The sequence below is a fragment of the Urocitellus parryii genome, chromosome 15 (assembly GCF_045843805.1).
Source record: "Urocitellus parryii isolate mUroPar1 chromosome 15, mUroPar1.hap1, whole genome shotgun sequence".
NCBI classification, from domain to species: domain Eukaryota; kingdom Metazoa; phylum Chordata; class Mammalia; order Rodentia; family Sciuridae; genus Urocitellus; species Urocitellus parryii.
The window spans coordinates 57,184,458-57,198,136 of record NC_135545.1 but is presented as its reverse complement, the minus strand read 5'-3'; positions in this window follow the sequence as shown (position 1 = coordinate 57,198,136).

Sequence of the window (13,679 nt, the reverse complement as noted above, 5' to 3'; positions counted from 1 at the left end):
CATGGGAGTCACCAGGACAGGACACAGCCTGAGGACTGCTGTTCTACACACCATGGAGTCACCAGGGCAGGCACAGCCTGAGGACTGCTGTTCTACACACCATGGAGTCACCAGGGCAGGCACAGCCTGAGGACGGCTGTTCCACACACCATGGAGTCACCAGGGCAGGCACAGCCTGAGAGCTGCTGTTCCACACACCATGGAGTCACCAGGGCAGGCACAGCCTGAGGACTGTGTCCTACACACCATGGAGTCACTAATGCAGGCACAGCCTGAGGACTGCTGTTCTACACACCATGGAGTCACTCAGGGCAGGCACAGCCTGAGGACTGCTGTTCTACACACCATGGAGTCACTAGGACAGGCACAGCCTGAGGACTGCTGTTCTACACACCATGGAGTCAGAAGGGCAGGCACAGCCTGAGGGCTGCTGTTCTACACAACATGGAGTCACTAGGGCAGGCACAGCTTGAAGACTGCTGTTCTACACACCATGGAGTCACCAGGGCAGGCACAGCCTGAGGACTGCTGTTCTACACACCATGGAGTCACCAGGGCAGGCACAGCCTGAGAGCTGCTGTTCTACACACCATGGAGTCACTAGGGCAGGCACAGCCTGAGGACTGCTGTTCTACACACCATGGAGTCACCAGGGCAGGCACAGCCTGAGGACTGCTGTTCTACACACCATGGAGTCACCAGGGCAGGCACAGCCTGAGGACGGCTGTTCCACACACCATGGAGTCACTAGGGTAGGCACAGCCTGAGAGCTGCTGTTCCACACACCATGGAGTCACCAGGGCAGGCACAGCCTGAGGACTGTGTCCTACACACCATGGAGTCACTAGGGCAGGCACAGCCTGAGGACTGCTGTCCTACACACCAAGGAGTCACTAGGGCAGGCACAGCCTGAGGACTGCTGTCCTACACACCATGGAGTCAATAGGGCAGGCGCAGCCTGAGGACTGCTCTTCTACACACCATGGAGTCAGTAGGGCAGGCACAGCCTGAGGGCTGCTGTTCCACACACCATGGAGACACTAGGGCAGGCACAGCCTGAGAGCTGCTGTCCTGCACACCATGGAGTCACCAGGGCAGGCACAGACTGAGGACTGCTGTTCTACACACCATGGAGTCAGTAGGGCAGGCACAGCCTGAGAGCTGCTGTTCTACACACCATGGAGTCACTAGGGCAGACACAGCCTGAGGACTGCTGTCCTACACACCATGGAGTCACTAGGGCAGGCACAGCCTGAGAGCTGCTGTTCTACACACCATGGAGTCACTAGGGCAGACACAGCCTGAGGACTGCTGTTCTACACACCATGGAGTCAGTAGGGCAGGCACAGGCTGAGGGCTGCTGTTCTACACACCATGGAGTCACTAGGGCAGGCACAGCTTGAGGACTGCTGTTCTGCACACCATGGAGTCACCAGGGCAGGCACAGCCTGAGGACTGCTGTTCTGCACACCATGGGAGTAACCAGGGCAGGCACAGCCTGAGAGCTGCTGTTCTACACACCATGGAGTCAGTAGGGCAGGCACAGCCTGAGAGCTGCTGTTCCACACACCATGGAGTCACTAGGGCAGGCACAGCCTGAGAGCTGCTGTTCTACACACCATGGAGTCACTAGGGCAGGCACAGCCTGAGGACTGCTGTTCTGTACACCATGGAGTCACTAGGTAGGGCAGGCACAGCCTGAGTACTGCTGTCCTGCACACTATGGAGTCACTGGGGCAGGCACAGACTGAGGACTGCTGTTCTACACACCATGGAGTCACTAGGGCAGGCACAGCCTGAGGACTGCTGTTCTGCACACCATGGAGTCACCAGGGCAGGTGCAGCCTGAGGACTACTGTTCTGTACACCATGGAGTCACTAGGAGAGGCACAGCCTGAGGACTGCTGTTCTACACACCATGGAGTCACCAGGGCAGGCACAGCCTGATGACTGCTGTCGTACACACCATGGAGTCTCTAGGGCCAGCACAGCCTGAGGACTGCTGTCCTACACACCATGGAGTCACTAGGGCAGGCACAGCCTGAGGACTGCTGTTCTACACACCATGGAGTCACTAGGGCAGGCACAGCTTGAGGACTGCTGTTCTACACACCATGAAGTCAGTAGGGCAGGCACAGCCTGAGGACTGCTGTCCTACACACCATGGAGTCACTCAGGGCAGGCACAGCATGAGGACTGCTATTCCACACACCATGGGGTCACTCAGGGCAGGCGCAGCCTGAGGACTGCTGTTCTACACACCATGGAGTCTCTCAGGGCAGGCACAGCCTGAGGACTGCTGTCCTACACACCATGGAGTCACTAGGGCAGGCACAGCCTGAGGACTGCTGTTCTACACACCATGGAGTCACTCAGGGCAGGCACAGCCTGAGGACTGCTGTTCTGCACACCATTGAGTCACCAGGGCAGGTGCAGCCTGAGGACTACTGTTCTGTACACCATGGAGTCACTAGGAGAGGCACAGCCTGAGGACTGCTATTCTACACACCATGGAGTCACCAGGGCAGGCACAGCCTGATGACTGCTGTCGTACACACCATGGAGTCACTAGGGCCAGCACAGCCTGAGGACTGCTGTTCTACACACCATGGAGTCACTAGGGCCGGCACAGCCTGAGGACTGCTGTCCTACACACCATGGAGTCACTAGGGCAGGCACAGCCTGAGGACTGCTGTTCTACACACCATGGAGTCACTAGGGCAGGCACAGCCTGAGGGACTGCTGTTCTACACACCATGAAGTCACTAGGGCAGGCACAGCCTGAGGACTGCTGTCCTACACACCATGGGAGTCACTCAGGGCAGGCACAGCCTGAGGACTGCTGTCCTACACACCATGGAGTCACTAGGGCAGGCACAGCCTGAGGACTGCTGTTCTACACACCATGGAGTCACTCAGGGCAGGCACAGCCTGAGGACTGCTGTCCTACACACCATGGAGTCACTAGGGCAGGTACAGCCTAAGGACTGCTGTTCTACACACCATGGAGTCACTCAGGGCTGCTACAGCCTGAGGACTGCTGTTCTACACACCATGGAGTCACTAGGACAGGCACAACTGAGGACTGCTGTCCTACACACCATGGAGTCACTAGGACAGGCACAGCCTGAGGACTGCTGTACTACTCACCATGGAATCACTCAGGGCAGTCACAGCCTGAGGACTGCTGTTCTACACACCATGGAGTCACCAGGGCAGGCACAGCCTGAGGACTGCTGTTCTACACACCCTGGAGTCACTCAGGGCAGGCACAGCCTGAGGACTGCTGTTCTACACACCCTGGAGTCACTAGGGCAGGAGCAGCCTGAGGACTGCTGTCCTACACACCATGGAGTCACCAGGGCAGGCACAGCCTGAGGACTGCTATTCTACACACCATGGAGTCACTAGGGCAGGTACAGCCTGAGGACTGCTGTTTCTACACATGGAGTCACCAGGGCAGGCACAGCCTGAGGACTGCTGTTCTACACACCATGGAGTCACTCAGGGCAGGCACAGCCTGAGGACTGCTGTCCTACACACCATGGAGTCACTAGGGCAGGTACAGCCTAAGGACTGCTATTCTACACACCATGGAGTCCACTAGGGCAGGCACAGCCTGAGTACTGCTGTCCTGCACACCATGGAGTCACTGGGGCAGGCACAGACTGAGGGACTGCTGTTCTACACACCATGGAGTCACTAGGGCAGGCACAGCCTGAGGACTGCTGTTCTACACACCATGGAGTCACTCAGGGCAGGCACAGCCTGAGGACTGCTGTTCTACACACCATGGAGTCACTAGGGCAGGCACAGCCTGAGGACTGCTGTTCCACACACCATGGAGTCACAAGGGTAGGCACAGCCTGAGAGCTGCTGTTCTACACACCATGGAGTCACTAGGGCAGGCACAGCCTGAGGACTGCTGTCCTACACACCATGGAGTCACTAGGACAGGCACAGCCTGAGGACTGCTGTTCCACACACCATGGAGTCACTAAGGCAGGCACAGCCTGAGGGCTGCTGTCCTGCACACCATGGAGTCACTAGGGCAGGCACAGCCTGAGGACTGCTGTTCTACACACCATGGGAGTCAGTAGGGCAGGCACAGCCTGAGGGCTGCTGTTCCACACACCATGGAGTCACTAGGGCAGGTACAGCCTGAGGACTGCTGTTCTACACCATGGAGTCACCAGGGCAGGCACAGCCTGAGAGCTGCTGTTCTACACACCATGGAGTCACTAGGGCAGACACAGCCTGAGGACTGCTGTTCTACACACCATGGAGTCAGTAGGGCAGGCACAGGGCTGAGGGCTGCTGTTCTACACACCATGGAGTCACCAGGGCAGGCACAGCTTGAGGACTGCTGTTCTGCACACCATGGAGTCACCAGGGCAGGCACAGCCTGAGGACTGCTGTTCTGCACACCATGGAGTAACCAGGGCAGGCACAGCCTGAGAGCTGCTGTTCTACACACCATGGAGTCAGTAGGGCAGGCACAGCCTGAGAGCTGCTGTTCCACACACCATGGAGTCACTAGGGCAGGCACAGCCTGAGAGCTGCTGTTCTACACACCATGGAGTCACTAGGGCAGGCACAGCCTGAGGACTGCTGTTCTGTACACCATGGAGTCACTAGGTAGGGCAGGCACAGCCTGAGTACTGCTGTCCTGCACACTATGGAGTCACTGGGGCAGGCACAGACTGAGGACTGCTGTTCTACACACCATGGAGTCACTAGGGCAGGCACAGCCTGAGGACTGCTGTTCTGCACACCATGGAGTCACCAGGGCAGGTGCAGCCTGAGGACTACTGTTCTGTACACCATGGAGTCACTAGGAGAGGCACAGCCTGAGGACTGCTGTTCTACACACCATGGAGTCACCAGGGCAGGCACAGCCTGATGACTGCTGTCGTACACACCATGGAGTCTCTAGGGCCAGCACAGCCTGAGGACTGCTGTCCTACACACCATGGAGTCACTAGGGCAGGCACAGCCTGAGGACTGCTGTTCTACACACCATGGAGTCACTAGGGCAGGCACAGCTTGAGGACTGCTGTTCTACACACCATGAAGTCAGTAGGGCAGGCACAGCCTGAGGACTGCTGTCCTACACACCATGGAGTCACTCAGGGCAGGCACAGCATGAGGGACTGCTATTCCACACACCATGGGGTCACTCAGGGCAGGCGCAGCCTGAGGACTGCTGTTCTACACACCATGGAGTCTCTCAGGGCCAGGCACAGCCTGAGGACTGCTGTCCTACACACCATGGAGTCACTAGGGCAGGCACAGCCTGAGGACTGCTGTTCTACACACCATGGAGTCACTCAGGGCAGGCACAGCCTGAGGACTGCTGTTCTGCACACCATTGAGTCACCAGGGCAGGTGCAGCCTGAGGACTACTGTTCTGTACACCATGGAGTCACTAGGAGAGGCACAGCCTGAGGACTGCTATTCTACACACCATGGAGTCACCAGGGCAGGCACAGCCTGATGACTGCTGTCGTACACACCATGGAGTCACTAGGGCCAGCACAGCCTGAGGACTGCTGTTCTACACACCATGGAGTCACTAGGGCCGGCACAGCCTGAGGACTGCTGTCCTACACACCATGGAGTCACTAGGGCAGGCACAGCCTGAGGACTGCTGTTCTACACACCATGGAGTCACTAGGGCAGGCACAGCCTGAGGACTGCTGTTCTACACACCATGAAGTCACTAGGGCAGGCACAGCCTGAGGACTGCTGTCCTACACACCATGGAGTCACTCAGGGCAGCACAGCCTGAGGACTGCTGTCCTACACACCATGGAGTCACTAGGGCAGGCACAGCCTGAGGACTGCTGTTCTACACACCATGGAGTCACTCAGGGCAGGCACAGCCTGAGGACTGCTGTCCTACACACCATGGAGTCACTAGGGCAGGTACAGCCTAAGGACTGCTGTTTCTACACACCATGGAGTCACTCAGGCTGCTACAGCCTGAGGACTGCTGTTCTACACACCATGGAGTCACTAGGACAGGCACAACTGAGGACTGCTGTCCTACACACCATGGAGTCACTAGGACAGGCACAGCCTGAGGACTGCTGTACTACTCACCATGGAATCACTCAGGGCAGTCACAGCCTGAGGACTGCTGTTCTACACACCATGGAGTCACCAGGGCAGGCACAGCCTGAGGACTGCTGTTCTACACACCCTGGAGTCACTCAGGGCAGGCACAGCCTGAGGACTGCTGTTCTACACACCCTGGAGTCACTAGGGCAGGAGCAGCCTGAGGACTGCTGTCCTACACACCATGGAGTCACCAGGGCAGGCACAGCCTGAGGACTGCTATTCTACACACCATGGAGTCACTAGGGCAGGTACAGCCTGAGGACTGCTGTTCTACACCATGGAGTCACCAGGGCAGGCACAGCCTGAGGACTGCTGTTCTACACACCATGGAGTCACTCAGGGCAGGCACAGCCTGAGGACTGCTGTCCTACACACCATGGAGTCACTAGGGCAGGTACAGCCTAAGGACTGCTATTCTACACACCATGGAGTCACTAGGGCAGGCACAGCCTGAGTACTGCTGTCCTGCACACCATGGAGTCACTGGGGCAGGCACAGACTGAGGACTGCTGTTCTACACACCATGGAGTCACTAGGGCAGGCACAGCCTGAGGACTGCTGTTCTACACACCATGGAGTCACTCAGGGCAGGCACAGCCTGAGGACTGCTGTTCTACACACCATGGAGTCACTAGGGCAGGCACAGCCTGAGGACTGCTGTTCCACACACCATGGAGTCACAAGGGTAGGCACAGCCTGAGAGCTGCTGTTCTACACACCATGGAGTCACTAGGGCAGGCACAGCCTGAGGGACTGCTGTCCTACACACCATGGAGTCACTAGGACAGGCACAGCCTGAGGACTGCTGTTCCACACACCATGGAGTCACTAAGGCAGGCACAGCCTGAGGGCTGCTGTCCTGCACACCATGGAGTCACTAGGGCAGGCACAGCCTGAGGACTGCTGTTCTACACACCATGGAGTCAGTAGGGCAGCCCACAGCCTGAGGGCTGCTGTTCCACACACCATGGAGTCACTAGGGCAGGTACAGCCTGAGGACTGCTGTTCTACACCATGGAGTCACCAGGGCAGGCACAGCCTGAGAGCTGCTGTTCTACACACCATGGAGTCACTCAGGGCAGGCACAGCCTGAGGACTGCTGTTCTACACACCATGGAGTCACCAGGGCAGGCACAGCCTGAGGACTGCTGTTCTACACACCATGGAGTCACTCAGGGCAGGCACAGCCTGAGGACTGCTGTTCTACACACCATGGAGTCACTAGGGCAGGCACAGCCTGAGGACTGCTGTTCCACACACCATGGAGTCACTAGGGTAGGCACAGCCTGAGAGCTGCTGTTCTACACACCATGGAGTCACTAGGGCAGGCACAGCTGAGGACTGCTGTCCTACACACCATGGAGTCACTAGGACAGGCACAGCCTGAGGACTGCTGTTCCACACACCATGGAGTCACTAAGGCAGGCATAGCCTGAGGGGCTGCTGTCCTGCACACCATGGAGTCACTAGGGCAGGCACAGCCTGAGGACTGCTGTTCTACACACCATGGAGTCACTAGGGCAGGCACAGCCTGAGGGCTGCTGTTCCACACACCATGGAGTCACTAGGGCAGGCACAGCCTGAGGACTGCTGTCCTGCACACCATGGAGTCACTGGGGGCAGGCACAGCCTGAGGACTGCTGTTCCACACACCATGGAGTCACCAGGGCAGGCACAGCCTGAGGACTGCTGTTCTACACACCATGGAGTCACTCAGGACAGGCCACAGCCTGAGGACTGCTGTTCCACACACCATGGAGTCACTCAGGGCAGGCACAGCCTGAGGACTGCTGTCCTGCACACCATGGAGTCACTAGGGCAGGTACAGCCTAAGGACTGCTGTTCTACACACCATGGAGTCACCAGGGCAGGCACAGCCTGAGGACTGCTATTCTACACACCATGGAGTCACTAGGGCAGGTACACCTGAGGACTGCTGTTCTACACCATGGAGTCACCAGGGCAGGCACAGCCTGAGAGCTGCTGTTCTACACACCATGGAGTCACTCAGGGCAGGCACAGCCTGAGGACTGCTGTTCTACACACCATGGAGTCACCAGGGCAGGCACAGCCTGAGGACTGCTGTTCTACACACCATGGAGTCACTCAGGGCAGGCACAGCCTGAGGACTGCTGTTCTACACACCATGGAGTCACTAGGGCAGGCACAGCCTGAGGACTGCTGTTCCACACACCATGGAGTCACTAGGGTAGGCACAGCCTGAGAGCTGCTGTTCTACACACCATGGAGTCACTAGGGCAGGCACAGCCTGAGGACTGCTGTCCTACACACCATGGAGTCACTAGGACAGGCACAGCCTGAGGACTGCTGTTCCACACACCATGGAGTCACTAAGGCAGGCACAGCCTGAGTGCTGCTGTCCTGCACACCATGGAGTCACTAGGGGCAGGCACAGCCTGAGGACTGCTGTTCTACACACCATGGAGTCAGTAGGGCAGGCACAGCCTGAGGGCTGCTGTTCCACACACCATGGAGTCACTAGGGCAGGCACAGCCTGAGGACTGCTGTCCTGCACACCATGTAGTCACTGGGGCAGGCACAGCCTGAGGACTGCTGTTCCACACACCATGGAGTCACCAGGGCAGGCACAGCCTGAGGACTGCTGTTCTACACACCATGGAGTCACTCAGGACAGGCACAGCCTGAGGACTGCTGTTCCACACACCATGGAGTCACTCAGGGCGGCACAGCCTGAGGACTGCTGTCCTGCACACCATGGAGTCACTGGGGCAGGCACCGCCTGAGGACTGCTATTCTACACACCATGGAGTCACCAGGGCAGGCGCAGCCTGAGGACTGCTGTTCCACACACCATGGAGTCACCAGGGCAGGCGCAGCCTGAGGCTGCTGTTCTACACACCATGGAGTCACTAGGGCAGGGGCACAGCCTGAGGACTGCTGTCCGCACACCATGGAGTCACTGGGGCAGGCACAGCCTGAGGACTGCTGTTCCACACACCATGGAGTCACCAGGGCAGGCGCAGCCTGAGGACTGCTGTTCTACACACCATGGAGTCACTAGGGCAGGCACAGCCTGAGGACTGCTGTTCTGCACACCATGGAGTCACTAGGGGAGGCACAGCCTGAGGACTGCTGTCCTACACACCATGAAGTCACCAGGGCCTGAGGACTGCTGTCCTACACACCATGGAGTCACTAGGGCAGGCACAGCCTGAGGAATGCTGTCCTACACACCATGGAGTCACCAGGGCAGGCACAGCCTGAGGACGGCTGTTCCACACACCATGGAGTCACCAGGGCAGGCACAGCCTTAGGACTGCTGTTCTGCACACCATGGAGTCACTAGGGCTGGCACAGCCTGAGGACTCCTGTTCTGCACACCATGGAGTCACCAGGGCAGGCACAGCCTGAGGACTGCTGTTCTGCACACCATGGAGTCACTAGGGCAGGCACAGCCTGAGGACTGCTGTCCTGCACACCATGGAGTCACTAGGGCAGGCACAGCCTGAGGACTGCTCTTCTACACACCATGGAGTCACTAGGGCAGGCACAGCCTGAGGACGGCTGTTCCACACACCATGGAGTCACCAGGGCATGCACAGCCTGAGAGCTGCTGTTCCACACACCATGGAGTCACCAGGGCAGGCACAGCCTGAGGACTGCTGTCCTACACACCATGGAGTCACTAGAGCAGGTACAGCCTGAGAGCTGCTGTCCTACACACCATGGAGTCACTCAGGGCAGGCACAGCCTGAGGACTGCTGTTCTACACACCATGGAGTCACAAGGGTAGGCACAGCCTGAGGACTGCTGTTCTACACACCATGGAGTCACCAGGGCAGGCACAGCCTGAGGACTGCTGTTCTACACACCATGGAGTCACTAGGGCAGGCACAGCCTGAGGACTGCTGTTCCACACACCATGGAGTCACCAGGGCAGGCACAGCCTGAGGACTGCTGTTCTACACACCATGGAGTCACTAGGACAGCGGCGATCTGCTGGTCTCTAGGGAGTTTCCTGCTCTGGACAGGTCACATCGTGGATCACAGGCCATGAGGCCCTTCTGTGTCTGGCTCTGTCAGTTCTGTCCCCGGGTCACCTGTGCTGCAGCCTGAGTCCCCAGCTTCAGTCCTTCCCGTGGCTGGACATGCTCGCGTACTCACCCGCCACTGGGCCTTGAGCGGCCGTCCTGGACGCCGAAGCCGGGTTTCCTACTGTGTTCCCCGGGAATCCGGGATGAGCCGAGCATCTTCCCAAGAGTGCCAACGAGACCAGGAACCCTTGATGACCTCCGCGGTGGCACTCACCAGCCCAGCCCCTGGGACCAGGCAAGTTCTCTCTTACCAACCTGACCTCAAGCAGGGGAGCGTGGCCCTAGGTCCAGGCTGCGGGACCCCCTGCAACTGTGCACACTGCTCCACCCTCGGGCACCTCAGAGGACCGGGGGAACTCGCCAGCAGGTGACGGGGAGCGGGCGGCCTGAAGGACAGTCACAGTAGTTCCCAGGAGCAGCTGCACAGGAGAATCCGCCGCTGGTTTCTGGCCTGTGGGAAGGGCACAGGGCACGGCTGCAGCATCGCAGGTCGGGGAGGGCCACCTGGGTCTGAGGCCAGGCTTGGTCACCTACTTCTGCAGCTGTGAGGCGGACCCATTACTGGAGACTAATCGTGATGGTCCCAGAAATTAAATGGAAAAAGGCTCCTTCAAGGCCTGACCCCAGCTGGACGGTCAGTGTTCAGGATTCAGAAGTGGCAGGGGGCAACCTGGCGCACACAGGGAGACTTATCTGCTGTGTGTAATGAGAGCATGGCTTTCAAAAACGAGACTCCGTCCCCTGCTGAAAGTCTCACACGGCAAGGGCAGGGAGAGCCTCGCCCCGCTGCAGAAACAGGCTCGCGTCCCAGGACACACACCTGGCGGAGACCCCTCGGCAGTCTGAAAAAGATGTCGAGCTCACTTCAGCAAATCCAAGGTGTTGGAGGCCACGGAGTGCTCCCTGAAAAACTATCCCAGCTTGTCCCTGCAGAGCTAGGGGTGCAGCAGCAAAGCACCACAGTTCAGAGCCTGCCCTCCCCAGGGCGGAGTGTGGAGGAGACTGCAGATTGGAAAGGGGGCAGACCGCCCCGCCCTCACTGGCGCCGTCCTCGTCCATGGCGTGGACCTATAAAATGGGACTCTGCAACAGCTCAGCAAGGCTAGGGGAAAATGTGCTCATAGAAGAAAGTTTGGAAACAACCAAGAAGAGTTGTGTGCAACAAGCTCCAGCCTGGGTGTCTGCATCCCCTCCTGGTGCACAGTTCCCCAAGTTGTTTCCTAGATAGCTGTTGCTACCATGGACACCACGGTTAGCGGGTTCCTCAAAGCACTCCCTGTGCTTTAGCTCATACGCAGTAAGTACGGACTCCTGTGCTGTAGAAGGTGAGACCACAGAAACAGAAAAGCCTTGCTTGAAGTGAGGAGCTAGCATGTTCCTGGGTTCCTTCAGCAGCTCTGCCCAGAGGCCCCAGAGGCTCAAGATGGACAACCACCTGTCAAACCTGTGGCTGGTACTGTGGCATGAAATCCTCCGCCCCCCCCCCCCCCTTTGCCACCTGGAGATCATTGACAATTACCATGTAGAGCTCAGGGGAGGGGCAGGAACGCTCACCTCTGTCTGTGGGTCCAGGTCCAGCCCACTTTCTGTGGCTACAGGGCCCCCAGCCTGAGCCCCGTCCAGGTGAGAGGGTTTCCTAAAACTGGGCTGTCACCTCCAAACACCTCTGTCTGACCCAATGAAGCAGATACACACAGTGTCCTCCAGGGCTGTTAAGCTCCTGAAAGGCCGTTCCTCCCTGACCCCAGAGGCCCAGGGGAATGTTTCCCTGAAAAGAGGCGACTGCCCTGGGACAAGCCGTAGCTGCCATCTGAAGGACAGAAATCGCTATGAAAGAACGGCTTTCCCAGACCTCAAAAAATGCATGTGAGGGGCTGGGGTTGTGGCTCAGCGGTAGAGCACTCGCCTCTCTCGTGTGAGACCCTGGGTTCGATCCTCAGCACCACATAAAAATAAATAAACAAAATAAAGATATTGTGCCCATGATTAACTAAAAAAATTTTTTTAAAAAAATGCATGTGAGGTCCCATCTCAGCCAAAGCATCCTCAGCAGAATGACAGGATCGTGGACACTTGTCACTTCAGTATACACTGTCACAGCAGGAGTTTTCATGATCAGGCACTCTGTGTCGTGTGGCGTGACCAGGGCAGATCTCTGGACATTCTGTTTCAGCACTGGCTGTTATTTTTTAGAGCTATAATAAATAGCTGCAGACAGGACACAGCATCCATCTGTCCTCCTCAGAGACTCTCCCAGAGTGGAGTTACTGGTCAAGGGGAAGGGCAATTTCAAGGATTTTGATAGAAACTCTCAAATTTCTATCTACAGAAATGTCCAGCCGTTCTCTCTCCAGCCTGCACTAGGACAAATGACACAACACTTAATAAGTCAGTTCGAGAGTTGCACTTGGACCAGGGGCTGAATTGAGTCTGTTTAAAAAATATGCTGCCGGGGTGGGCTGGGGTTGTGGCTCGGCAGTAGAGCGCTCGCCTGGCATGTGCAAGGCCCTGGGTTCAATCCTCAGCACTACTAAAAAAATAAATAAAATAAAGGTATTGTGTCCAACTACAACTAAAAAATAAATCTTAAAAAAAACGAAAAACAAACAACGCTGCCACTGCTCCCACCGTTAGATGGCACTCTTTACAAAGATTACGTTTTCAGTGTCTGGTAAGGAGTCAGGATGAATTCAGCTAGCAGGGGCAAAGTGTGAGTTGTCCACATACCGAGCGAAACTCACAGGAAGGAGCCCAGGTGGAAACCCCTACGAAAAGTAACGGTGTGGGCGTGGGCAGCCCTTGTGAGGCCTTGAGGACACTCACACAGGGTAGTCCTCTTCCCAAACGAGGTCTGCCGCAGCTTCCCACAGCCCCACTCCCAGGCAACAACTGTTCCATCGACCGGGCCCTTCCACGCACCCGGGGGCTCCCTTCACCTCCCTTGGTAATTCTCACGCTGGACTCTTTTCTAGGACTCTCCCCAGAAAAGCCCATTTGGGCATGCGTGGCTCCTTGTGACCGCTCTCTGGGTCTTTTGTAGTGTCCTTGGCTTACTCGGCGTGTGATTTTACACTCCCCTTACCACTGCTGGCCACCTCTCTGTGGCCCAGAGCTCTGGAGGCACCTGCAATTAGGCGCCTGGACTAAGACTCTACCCTGAAGGTGACTGCAGCATGGATCTGGTGTGACAGTGCCCAGGACCTCTCCTGTGGCTTTGACAAACAATTGCCTTACTTGTGAAATCAAAATGCACAGTGAGATGGTGATGTCTTACAATCTATGAATCACAGAAACAGAAACCTGACCATCTAAAGATAAAGAGACCACAGGTACAGGGTGGAGGCAAATTGCTTAAAAGAATCCCATGGTTTAGGGGCCAAAGGATGGGGTTCTAGCCCACTCGCTGGCCAGAGAGATTACATAGCGGCAAAGCTTCAGTCTCCTCATTAATAAAATACCACCAAGAATTGGCACCTGCCT